The 13,039-nt window shown below is 28.4% G+C and overlaps 1 protein-coding gene and 1 long non-coding RNA gene across 2 annotated transcripts in view; one reads left to right on the plus strand and one right to left on the minus strand.

Annotated features, from left to right (window-relative positions):
• LOC107444278 (uncharacterized) overlaps positions 1 to 13,039 on the plus strand; it is a 684,996-nt gene that overhangs the window by 81,533 nt on the left and 590,424 nt on the right. The window lies entirely within an intron of this gene.
• The window catches only part of LOC147811064 (uncharacterized), a 124,481-nt gene that overhangs the window by 17,909 nt on the left and 93,533 nt on the right, over positions 1 to 13,039 (minus strand). Inside the window, exon 2 of the long non-coding RNA XR_015433140.1 lies at positions 3,752 to 3,827. This is a non-coding gene — a long non-coding RNA (uncharacterized LOC147811064). The remainder of the gene's footprint in view (positions 1 to 3,751; positions 3,828 to 13,039) is intronic.

A 13,039-nucleotide genomic window follows, 5' to 3' on the forward strand; every position in this document is an offset into this window, starting at 1 on the left:
TAATGATTTTTTATTGAAACTTTAAAGTTTTTGATAAAAATTGTTGCCAAAAAACTTTTTTTTCGAAATTGAATGATATAGCATTGTGTGTTTTTGAATACTTTTCGCATGTTTTAATGTTTAAAGTAATATGATTCAGAAAAGAAAGAAATTCAATAGACCCTTCATATAAGATCATTAAATTTAATAGAGTGATTTAACAAGCATTCGGTTTTAACTCCAATAAGAAGATAAGACTCATTTTTGTTCTGTTTATTTACCAAGATTTTTCCGATGTGTTTTAGATGTTCCTTCTCTAAAAAAAGCTATTCCATTCTGTATTCTCTTGCATAAGAAAGAGTATCAAACATTTTTCTTTTTTATATTTTATAAGCCACAATATAGAATGAGCGCTTCTATGCTACACTGAAGAGACATCCAGTGCAACTGATGATCGTGTTGTATTGCTAGCTGTCATTCACCTCAAACAACAACGCTTCCAGTGTGTAGATGGTATATATATATATATATATATATATATATATATATATATATATATATATATATATATATATATATATATATATATAAATCGCGAAATGGCTAAGAATGCTGTAAATTGGCTGGTCAATTTTCTTGATTTCGGGAATTGGCCGGCCCTTGGCCAAAGAAAACGTGTTCTTTGCTCGCCTAGGGCCGGCCAGATCGCGAAGTGGCATGGGAGGATCAGCCAAAGTTGGAAGAAAAAATCATTGGCACGTAATATGGGCTTTGTTTAACCATAACATCATTCTCTAAAAAGTACTAACTGCGGGTACAGCAGCTAGTAATTTTGCGGTGGGATGTGGCCATTTGAGACAAAGTAAAAAATTAAATTTCTTAAATTTTAATTTAAATACTTGTCTATTTTTTATATTTTTAAATTAGAAGATTTATATTTTTAAATTGAAAAAGAAAGCAAATGGGGCAATATTAGCAAATTCCCTTTTTAATAAAACAACAGTTGCTCTGTTGCACTGATGAAGGTTGCCCTTTGAGCATCCGAAACAGCTGTCTGCATTTATAAGCATTTTTTGTGCTCTTAAACGTTGTTCACCTTAGTTTGTATTTTAGCACAAAGGTCGCCCACTTTTGTATTTATTTCAAATATTAAAAAGTTGCAGTCCCACCGTACCACCCGGTATGTGAAAAAACATACCACTACAATTTTTTTCTGTAAAGTAAAAGTTATTAGAAATACAATATATATTAAATTGATATTAAAAAAGTAGTAAAATGGTCAACATAAAAAATTTGTATTCTTGACCGGACATTCTTGAATGAGCACATCGCGTTTTGGCCGGAACATCGCGGCAACCACTCGAAGTGGCCAGACTTCGAGCCTTGGTCGTAACATATATATATATATATATATATATATATATATATATATATATATATATATATATATATATATATATATATATATATATATATATATATATATATATATATATATATATATATATATATATATATATATATATATATATATATATATATATATATATATATATATATATATATATAAATGGTACATGTGATCAAGATGTACACCTGATACGGTTATATTTTTTTAAGATAAGGGAAAAACACGGAGTAAAAATATGTTTCATAAAGTTATATTGTGTAAAGCTTATGCTTGATAAAGCTATGTTTTATACATATATATAAAGTGTATGATGATAGACAAATATCAATGTAAATATATGCCATGTTTGAAATCTTTGTTTTCTGGATCGACGTTTACATACATATGCTTTTTTTTCTTATCATTATAAATAAATAAGAAAATATATGGTTATTTACTTTTTTTGTATTGATAGAAACACTTTCGAATAGGAAAATGAATTTGTTTCTATTGTTATCGATACACTTCCAACGATACTTGAAAGAAATGTTCCTTATTTATTGTTTGGGTACTCAAAGAATATGTTTACGGGATTGATTCTTATTCAAGAGAAAATAAGGGTCTTCTTTCACAAAACATTTGAATCAACAAGAACGGAAAAACTATGACAAAATCAATTCTTTTTGTGTATGCAAGAGACGAAATACGAAACACGGTGGGAAAACAATCCAAATGTAAAACTCAAAAGAAAACTGTTGTTTTTTAGAACGTGCTTCAATTCTTTATTTTTTTTCGACACAAGAAAAAAGAGGGTTTATTATAGTAAATGAATGTTTCTTAACATAAAAAGAAAATAAGATCTTTTTTTTTATTCGTGACGACGTAAAAGTGCGTCTACAACTGCTTATTTAGCGAAAAAAGCATATTCTTTAAGAAGAACAATTACTTACAAAAGTTTACTTTAAAAATTATTCTGAGAAAAAATTTAAATGCCATACCTTTGTTCATTTTTTTTTATTATTTTAAGTTTATATGTAAATGTTTCTCAAAGGATGGTGTACTTTTTTAAGCTTGAACAGTACATTTGCCATTCTTACAAATTGAATTTCAGAGCAACAGAAGAGTTGTTTTTCTGCTGTTTCTTTGAAATGTATGTTTTCTTTTTAAAATTAACGTTCTGCAGTTTCTTAAATGGATTCCAAAATTTATCTTGTTGAAAATGAATAAAATAAAGCTGTTTGTATTCAATTTTATTTGTTTTTGTTAGGAAAATTAGTAATTTTTTTCTGCAAATTATTAGGTTTTTTTATTATCAGGTTTCAAATATTTTTAATGAAATTAACCTGTTTATTGTTCGTCAAAAAATTAAATTGAAAGAAATGAATAATAAAATTACGAAGTATAAAGATTTTTCATTTAGAGAAAGATAGTATACTTCTTTTTAAAGTTGTAAAAAAGTTGTTCTTTTAAAAAAAATCACTTAACACATTTTGATTAAAATTGGTTTTTATGCTTAAAAAGGGTTCTTTGGTTTATTTAAAGCAAAAGTTAAGCCCCAAACATAAACATGTTAAGCCCCAAATTAAAATTATTAAACTATTAAATTTTTTCACTAAAATCTTTTTAATGATTAATATTTTGATAAAGAAAAAAAATAAATCATCTTTTAATTATTATTATTTGAATAGGAAAATTTATAATACCTAAAGGTTTAAATATGCACACTTTTTACTTCATAACTCCATCTAATAATCAAATAAACATTTAAAATATAATTTTTTTAGTAGTTCATGTATGTAAAAGGTAAATTACCTCATTGGTTATTAGTATAGATAAAAATTTTAAGTTTAATTACTGTCTTTATTTTTCAGTATTTTGCATGAAGATTTAACAATATTCGTATTGGCATATGGCAGCTTTAAATAAATAGGAATATACTTTAAATACTTTAAGAATATTTTAAATCAACTTAATATTTTTGTCATATAAAACGAAAATGTAATTTAAAAATTAAAATAATGAAGAGAAACATACTGTACATATACAATGCAAATTCATTTATACGGTTACCTAAAAAAATCTAAAATTAAGCTGAACAAATAAAATGCAAAAAAGCAGTTCATTTCCCTTAATACATTTGATTCTGATAAAAAACGTAATGTGTTGAACATGTAATGTAAACAAATAATATAATGTGTGTAACACATCGTTAATGTGTTATTTAATTACAAACATAAAATGTTCAATATGTAGATATTAATAAACTTTAAAAAATTTAACCCTTTCAATAATTACACTATTTAACTAATTTTAAAAACCATCGAACAAGGGATATCTTAAGTATTTTCAAGGCATATTTGATGCCATTTTAAACATGCTCACATTATTTAATGACATGGGTAGCAAGTGTCTTCCACAGTAGAAAAAACTTCTTTTAGAAACTGCGGATAAGACCACCCTGAAAGAAATAGAAGAAATTCGTTTTCAAAAACAAATATCAAGTATTTAATCATTTATAATTAGAATCGAGTTAAATTAGTACGAATTTACGACCTATTTGGTGTGTAATGTTTAGATAAGTTAAAACTAAATAAGGGGAAAAATTCTGGAATTTTTTTTATAAACTTCTAAAAACTTAAAATAACTAGTTTTACAATATTTTATACCAAACTGTATGGTATAGCTACAAAACTTTGAAGCAAAAATATACGGTATTTAAAACGTTGGTTTGGGAATTTTTCCATTAATATAGTAACGGTTTACCAGAAATTTTAGTTCTCAAAATTATTGTTATTATTACCACAAATTCATTAAAAAATACGAAACTGAAAAGAAAATTTTATTGAATATATGGTTTTTCGGCCATGCTCCAAGGTATTGTGAAAAAATCACCAGATTTTATCACACATTATAACACTATAATAATTACTCATTACTATCAAACCATTAGCAAAATCATTACCAAAGCGCTACGATAAAAATTACCAAGCTTTTTGGTTTTCCAATAGAGCCAGAAACATAATATATTTTATCATATTAAGTATTTTTGACCATACTTTATCACTCAGGGTGCAATTCGTTTAATTTTTTGATGATGAGTTAAGACATCTTTGAATATTTTGCCAAGTGATCAGATGAAATACATCTTGCATATTTAGCTGAAAGCGAACGGCAATACATTGATTTGTTAGCGTAAAATATGTTTACATATTCCTTTTGGATGAATTTTTCTAAGCGAAAGATTGAAACTCTTCATAAATCCTGAATTCCTGAATGATCCTGAATACCTCTAATCAATGTAAAAGAACACTACAATGACATAAATTTTAAAAAAATAATAGAATTTCTTTTAGAAACACACTAAGCGCACGTTCCAAGAAAATTTATTTGTATACTTGATATTATTATGTACCTTCGTCATAATTTTCAACGTTTTTTAAAGTCCATATTTTTTTTGCACATAATTTAAAGTACGTTAAGAAAATAAAAATATGATTTCAAGCCCGTATTGTAATTGCAATATAATTTGTTTTTCTCATTTTATTCATATAATACAAACTACTTTTCATTTGGTTTAATTTTCAGTAGTATTACATCAACTATTAAAAATGTTACAGGACTATCTTTTTTAATGTGAAGAGCTAAAAAACAATGAAATATTGTCGAGAACTTATTTTATTAGTAAATATATACAGATATAATATGAAGATTTGTTAAAATTAAATCACAATTGTAATTTTGCGCTGCAACATCGCTGTCATCTTGATATTCTGTACAGGATATAATATCCAATTATGTTGAATGTATAGCAATTTCCCAATTACGCTAAGAATTACATCCAATAATTTCATCCATCATAATAAGCTAGGATTAATTGTATGCTTCAATACAATTAGTTGCTCTGATAACGATATACATGTAATCTATAAATGATTATAATCCAATGTCTTAATTATGCATTATACTTTTAATGCGGTCAATATATTCAAAATCTCGTTAAAGGTAATGGATCTTAACATTAACTGAAACCTATATTAAACAAACAGTAAAAATGTAAATCAGTGAATAAAATATTATAAACATTTAGTAGTGAATAAAACATTATATAACATAACATAATAAAACATTATACTTTTCTGACAAAATATTGCAGAAAATGTGTCACGCAAAATTCAAAATTTAAGATACGCAGAAAAAAATTCTGATAAAATTATCGTACTTAATGGCAATGACATTTCTAAATAAAAAAACACAATTTTGGTATTAAAAACCAAAATATATTGTATATAAACTATTCATTTGTAATTTTTCCGTTCATACGGTAATGGTTTTTCGCAAATTCCGATTTTCTCAAAATTATAGTTCTTATTACAAAACAATTAATTAAAAATACAAAACTGAAAGGGAAATTTAATAAAATTATTGGGTTCTATTCCATGCTTTAGGCTATCATCATAAAATTACCACATCTTAAAATTTTCCCCAAATTTTGTCACATATTACAAAATCATATTTTATTGCTATTTTTATTGAAATCATTACCAAAGCTCTCCAAAAAAAACCCGAATTTTTACCATATTTTAGTATTTGTGACAATGTTTTTTTCTCAGTGCAGATGCAGTGCTAGTGTAATTTGGATAATCAGTATCCAGATATTGAATGGGTTCATATTTACATATTTACAAATAACAGTACTTATAGTACTGAAACAGCTATCTGCCCTTCGAAATACTCATACCGTAAACCGGGGCGAGTCTACTCATCCAGGGGCGAGTCTACCCATTTTAATTTTATTTAATTTTCACTATTTTGAATTGCAAATAAAATTTTTTTTACCGTCGGAGGACTTAGTTCAGACTCTAAGGAAGATGGCGCTGTAGTAGTTTGATCCGTTTTTATTTATTTGGTGTCTTTTTAACCGACCTGTTCAAGCGTCTTTTGAGAGATTTGTAATGAAAATCAGCAAACTTTTAGTTGATGCTCCGTAAGTATATTATTATTATTACTATTTTCACTTTGGTTAAGTGATAAACTTATCTAAGACTAAGATTACATTAATTTTATATGAAAAAAAACAAAAAGAATGTAAGTTTTGCTGTTGTAAACAAAAAGCCAGAAGTCGCGGGGCGAGTCTACCCATTCGTATTTAGTTTTAATAAAGCATAATAATATAATTTAGAACTTTGTTTATATTAAAATTAAGTCATTTTAAATGAATTTGAGTATATTATTTTAATTCTGCATTGATAAATTTATCATTAATAAGAAAATTTATATGTTAAATATAAATGTAAATATAAAATATGTTTATTTTACCTATTTTTTCAATTTTTATATTACAAAATTAACTTTTATTTAATATTATATTTTAACGAGAAAACATTGTAAGAAAAATCACACCTCCCAAAGGAATGGGAAAAGGATTTTTCATGATTCCCAATGTTTGAATTTCGATTTTGTTAATAATCTTTAAGTATTATTATTTATTAATTATTTAATTGTAAATTTATATTAATTTTAATTTATTTTTATCACCAATAATGAGAAAAAAATGCTATTTTATAATGTTAATGATTATAAAAACAAAACTGTGATCAAAATGTGATAATCGATCAAATACTCAATTTGTGTTATTTTATGAATAAAAAAATTGAATATATAATAAAGTTATGAATTTTACTTCATAAATATCCTATATAGTAACTTAAATAACAATTTTATAGTAAAATTTGATTATTTTCAATGTTAACATTCATTTTAGTAGAATGGGTAGACTCGCCCCATACGAGAGATTTGTCAGCAGTTCTATAAAAATATACAGTAACAGCGTAACTGTTAATATTTTCTAAAATCGATTTCACAGCTTTAAAGAGGGATAAATAGCGATTCCAAAACACCTATTAAAAGTCTTTTTTCTTTAATATTTACAAAAAATTGACCACTTGAAAGTTGACAAACTGAAAAAATGAGTAGACTCGCCCCGGTTTACGGTACGTGTTTTTCGAGTTATTTTTCACGTTATTCTCCTTCAACACCATGAGAATTTAGCACCATTTTTAATTATACATGAATATTTTTTTTAAATAAGTAAAAAATATTGAATATTCAAAATAAATATTCGAAAGTATTTTCCTATGCCATCGGCTCATCAAAATTCCAATAAGAATTCAATTAATTTTTTTTTATTTTAGCTACAATTTATAATTAATTATTTAATTTATAATGAAAAATTTAGAAAGAATTCATCTTTGAAATCTAATTAAAAACCACTTTCGTTAATTAAGCTGAAAACTACGCAATTTATATCCAAATTTGGCCTTTTGTCAATGACATTTAGTACCAACATTTTCTTTTACTCTTATCCTTTGTCCTAATTTAGGATAGCAGAAGAAGTTTCTTTGATGACAAGCTTGAATGGATACTGATAAGAACTAGCATCCTTTTTTGGCGAATGACTTAAGTCAAGCGAGAAATAACCAGGCAGGTTTCTTGCTTATTTTTTCTTCGTTTCTGGGACACCCGCTTTACCTCACTCTCTATCGATTGGCGCTCATCGGGAAACTGGTCTTTCTCCAAGAGATTATTCAACTGAACGGTTGCACATGGATAGGAAGGCTCTGTAACACGCAACCATTGTCGGTCTTAATGCACAGAGATGACATTGTTTAGGGAAAGAATTGCATGACATCAAGCTCTTTTTATTTACCAATACCATTGATATATTTCATGTATTCTGGAATAAATAGAATGCAATTCAATCGGTACACATAGCTAGCGTTGAGTATTTTTCAACATAAAAGGTCAGTAATGCATTTGGAACAGTTTTCAGAACTAACATTGCTTCCAAAATTTAACACAATGGTCAAAAAATATTTATTTCAAATGATAGCGGTGTAAAATGAATACTGTGCTATCTTGAGGTACAGAGCGCAAAATAAAAAACGGACCACCCTTAAACAACTTTTGATCGAGTGATCGAATCCAGAACTCACTCTTCATGGTTTCAGGGGGTGGCCTTAAATACGCTAAATAATTAGTGCAGACGCTATTTTAGGTAGCAAAATCAGACACAAAAACGTACTTTATCTAAATAAACATACCCTTTTCTCGGCGGATTCGAATTCAAAATTATATCTGAACTATTAGCACCATATTTCCAAGATTGCAGTTACCCCCGTATTTGGGGGGTCAGAAATCCGAATCCGTCGAAAAAAGTTATGTTTATTCAGAAAAAGTACTTTTTAGAGTCATATTTCGTAACTTATAATATAGTATGTAGTAATTAGGTAACATACACTGGTGGACAAAATTAGGAGATGGAAAGCATTTTCGCACATTCATTCGCACATGCAAGATACCCGCACACCGCTCCATGTGTTTGACAATGGTTCCGTGAATGCCCAGAGGTATAGGCAGGAGATCCTAGAGCCAGATGTGCGTCTTTTCAGGGGCGCTGTTGGTCCTGGACGTTTTTTATGGACGACAATGCGCGACCACATAGGGCTCTCATGGTTGATGAGTATCTGGAAGGCGAGGATATTCAACGAATGGATTGGCCAGCCGAATCCCCTGACCTGAATCCTATTGAATATGCCTGGGATGCTCTTGGGAGAGCTATTGCGATGCACCAACCACCCCCCAGAACCATTCTGGAGTTAAAAATTGCTCTATGGAATTGCTATTATGGAAGAATGGGAGGGTCTTCCACAAGTCCTCCTTAACTCCCTTATTAACAGCATGCATACTCGTTGTGCATGCAGTCTGTCCGTCAGGGGTGATACACCATACTTGAGGCAACACACACTGTACAAGCCTCACTTTTATTGTCCTCTTTTATCCTTAAGTTCAGACTACATTGGATTTATTGGCAATAGGTCTTGCCAGTGAATGGCACTTTCATTTTTGTTTTGCATACTTTATTATCATGGAATAAGCTATACCCATGCCAAATTTCATTTATTTATATTCAGTATTTTTTTAGATATTTGGGAAAATGTCTTCCATCTCTTAGTTTTGTCCATCAGCGTATTTGAGGTCACTCCCTCAAGTCTTTCAGATTGAGCCCTAAAAATGAAGATCCAATCATTAAATTAAAAGTTATTCATGAGTAGTCCGTTTTTTTAATTTTAGCACTGCGCATAAAAACAAGGAGGAATCTTTTCTCTAAGAAAAATCAGTTATTTTATTTAGCACAGTTCTATCGAGTTATGAAACAGCATTTAATAGCCAAAAGCATTTTTTCTGAAACTAAAAACTTAACGTAATGATGTAGCATAGTTCAATGCTATTTCAGAGGAACAGTGTGCAAAAAAAGGATATTAACCTAAATAAATTTTGTTCTAAAGATCAGTATTCCATGAGAATAGTTATAATCTGAATAGCTTAAATCAGTGCTTCTCAAAGTGGTTCATATGGACCCCCAGGGGTCCGTGGTACCATTCAGGGGGTCCGTGAAAAATAAAAACTGATTTGGGGGTCCCTGAACAACGTCAGGGGGTACACGTGAGGTTTAATATAAAATAATATAATTGTGATCGGTTTTTATTATTGTGGAAATTAAGATAATTGAAATAGTAGCGATAGAATAAAATAGTTACGTCTTAAGTAAACTATAAATGAAGGTGGATGCTTATAATTATTAACGGTGGTTTGTTACAAATTAAACAGTTGATTTAAAAATTTTCTTATATCTTTTGTTCCCTTTTTAAGAGATTACAGCATGAATGAGTCGAAGAAAAAGCACCGAAAATACAGTGTTGAATATTTGAAGTATGTCCTTCACCAGGAAATAGTACTTTGCCTATGTGTCTTCTATGTAATAAAACTATAGCAAGTGATTCAATGAAGCATTCCAAGCTTAACGAACAATTGATAAAAAATCCATAGTGACAAAAAAGATAAAGATTTAACTATTTTTCAATTAGTCAAAGAAAAATATCTGAAAACAACGTCACTGCAACAACTTATCGGGACAACATCTAAGCGAGGTTACGATGGATTGCGTGTTTCACATAGTTTTGCATGTTTCTATATATTACATGATTGCAAAGTCCGGAAAGCCTCACTCCATCGAAGAACTTATTTTACTAGTTGTAAGTGAGATAATATTCACCGGGTTGCACAAACCAGCTTTTAACATTGTAAAAAGAATTCCACGGAGTAATAATAATGCACAAAGAAGGATTGACAAAATATCTCAGTGCGTAGAAAATTCCTTATCTGAGTACCTAAAAATATCTGAATTTTCTATTCAGCTTGACGAGTCCACTTATCCAGGAAACGAAGAGTAACATTTTTACCAAGAATTATTATTTGCTAAATGTTTGAAAAGCGATACGAAAGGTGAAACGCTATTGACTGAATTAAAAGCTATACCCTTGACTAATATTTCTGTAGCTACTGAATAAATATATTGTAGCTACTCCGTTGACAAATATACTGTAGCTACTCCGGCAATAGTAGGAAGATATATAGGTTTTCTGGCTAACTTGAAACAAGCTGCAGCGAATGTATTTTCAGTACATTTGCCAAACTTAACGAAACTAAAATCGTAAAACTACGTTTGTAGCAAAACTTTTTCTGTAAAAACAAAACTTGGGAAGAGGATATTGTTCTCTCAGTTTCAATGCCGTAATGAACCTCATCACAAAAAAAATAAATGATTAGAAATTCGTGCTCACAAACATTGAGCTGGACATAAATACACTCTTAAAATCTCATCACGTTCATCCAAGTCATTAATTTTTTTATTTTATTTCAAACAAAAGATATAATTTCAATAAATAGTTCTTGAACAAAATGTTTTTTTAATTTGTAATTTTTATACCGTTCATATATGCAGTTTTTCACTTGGGGATCCGTGGGCAAGGTTTGACTATAAAAAAGGGTCCATGGATCAAAAAAGTTTGGGAACCACTGGCTTAAATGAATACGTTTTTAAAATACGACTTTTTTTAAATCTGATTTCTCAGGAACTATTCGACCTATTTTGCTCAGTTTTTGTATTTTCTGATGTAAAATTACATTCTTTAAAATTATTTAAATAGCTTTATTACTTATAATTCAACATTAATTGAGCTAATATTAAATAAAATGATACAAATTATAAATATTCACTAAAAGTTATTTTTGCTTTTAATTTTCTCTGAATAAACGAATTTTATAATTGTGTTCAAAAATTTTTCAATTTGCTGAAAAAGTTCTTGAGATCTGGAAAAATGCGAAAAAAGTAAAATTAACACGAAGAGGTTAATTATTGGAATCACTCTCCTGACCAAACTATGCGCATAATGTTCTCAATATTGCGACTACGTGTAAGATATGTTTGTTCAGGGAATGTAAGCTTTTGCAGATGATTGAGAAACTCAACTTGTGTCTGATTTCATAACTTAAAATATCGTCTTTAGTAATTACTTAGAATATTTATGGTCACCCTTTCGATTCTTCAAGATTGAGTCATAAAACGTGAAGATTCAATCATTAGATCAAGTTATTCATGGTGGTTCTTTTCTTTATTTTGAGCTCTACATATTGCTTTACCTCGTAACTTCGTATGCACTAATTATTAGCAAACTTAAAAGTAAATTGTAATATTCTGGCAAATTTACTTTTTCTGAAACATCATAAAACATCATTTATGCAAAAGATGGCTGAAAGTAAATTCAGTCAAACATAAGAAAAGTTAAATGTGCTCCTCTTGATTTATTTTTCCATCTTCAACCATACAGAATCAATAAAAAATTATATGAAGTACAGATTTAAATTTCATGAAAGTTTTCTTTTTAGTTCCCAGTATTATGTATCTATAACTATATAACATATAATAATAATAATATGGATTCATTTGGCCAAATTCAAGAGTTAACATAACCGAGAATGCCCCAATTGACTTGTTTTAATTTTGCTATAGTTAAATGTATTTTTACAGTATTGATTCGTTAGATAAAGCTATTAAAAGTAGTAACACACATAATATGCTAATAAAAAACCAGTAGTCAAAAAAAAAATAAGATGCCTATTTCACAGAGAATAATTTTAAAAAAAACGTTCACTAGAAAAACCATATGGAAACTAATATATTAGTACATAATAGCTTGGTTGAAAAGGTATAGTAAAAATTTACCAAATCTTGCATTTAATCCCACGCTTTTTCTACTTTTTTAAGTAGATTATTAGTGTTAAAGACAAACAAAGTAAGTCTGTTAAATTTTGAATTTTGTATTCATGCGTAGAATAAATTTTCTTTTAAAATGCAAATGTGAAAAGTTAACTTATTTTCTATATTCTCAGTTTCTTTCTACTTTATGAATAAGAAAATATATCGCATTACATTCATTTTCGCAAAATAATTTATATGTAAGCAAAATCCACTAAAAAGTGTTTTTGATCCCCTGAAAAAGGCTAAGAATCAGTTTTTTGATAGAATTTCAAAATTTTCTGGTCTAAAAATATTTTATCACAAAATTCCTCAGTGTTTATTTTCGACGCAGGCTACCTGAAACACATAAACAGCTATGCCTGTAACAAAAAAAATTTTTTTTTATCAAAAATCGTTGATTCCTTCAAAAAAAAATTCTTTTCGCTTATTTTCGAGTCTATAAGAAAACTCATACTATTCTCTTAAAACAAAAGAAAGCCATTGCCACATCACAGGGAGAAGTTTCTACGCAA

The sequence above is a fragment of the Parasteatoda tepidariorum genome, chromosome 4 (genome assembly GCF_982258835.1).
Source record: "Parasteatoda tepidariorum strain Cologne lab strain chromosome 4, Ptep-v5.0, whole genome shotgun sequence".
Classification (NCBI taxonomy): Eukaryota; Metazoa; Arthropoda; class Arachnida; order Araneae; family Theridiidae; genus Parasteatoda; species Parasteatoda tepidariorum.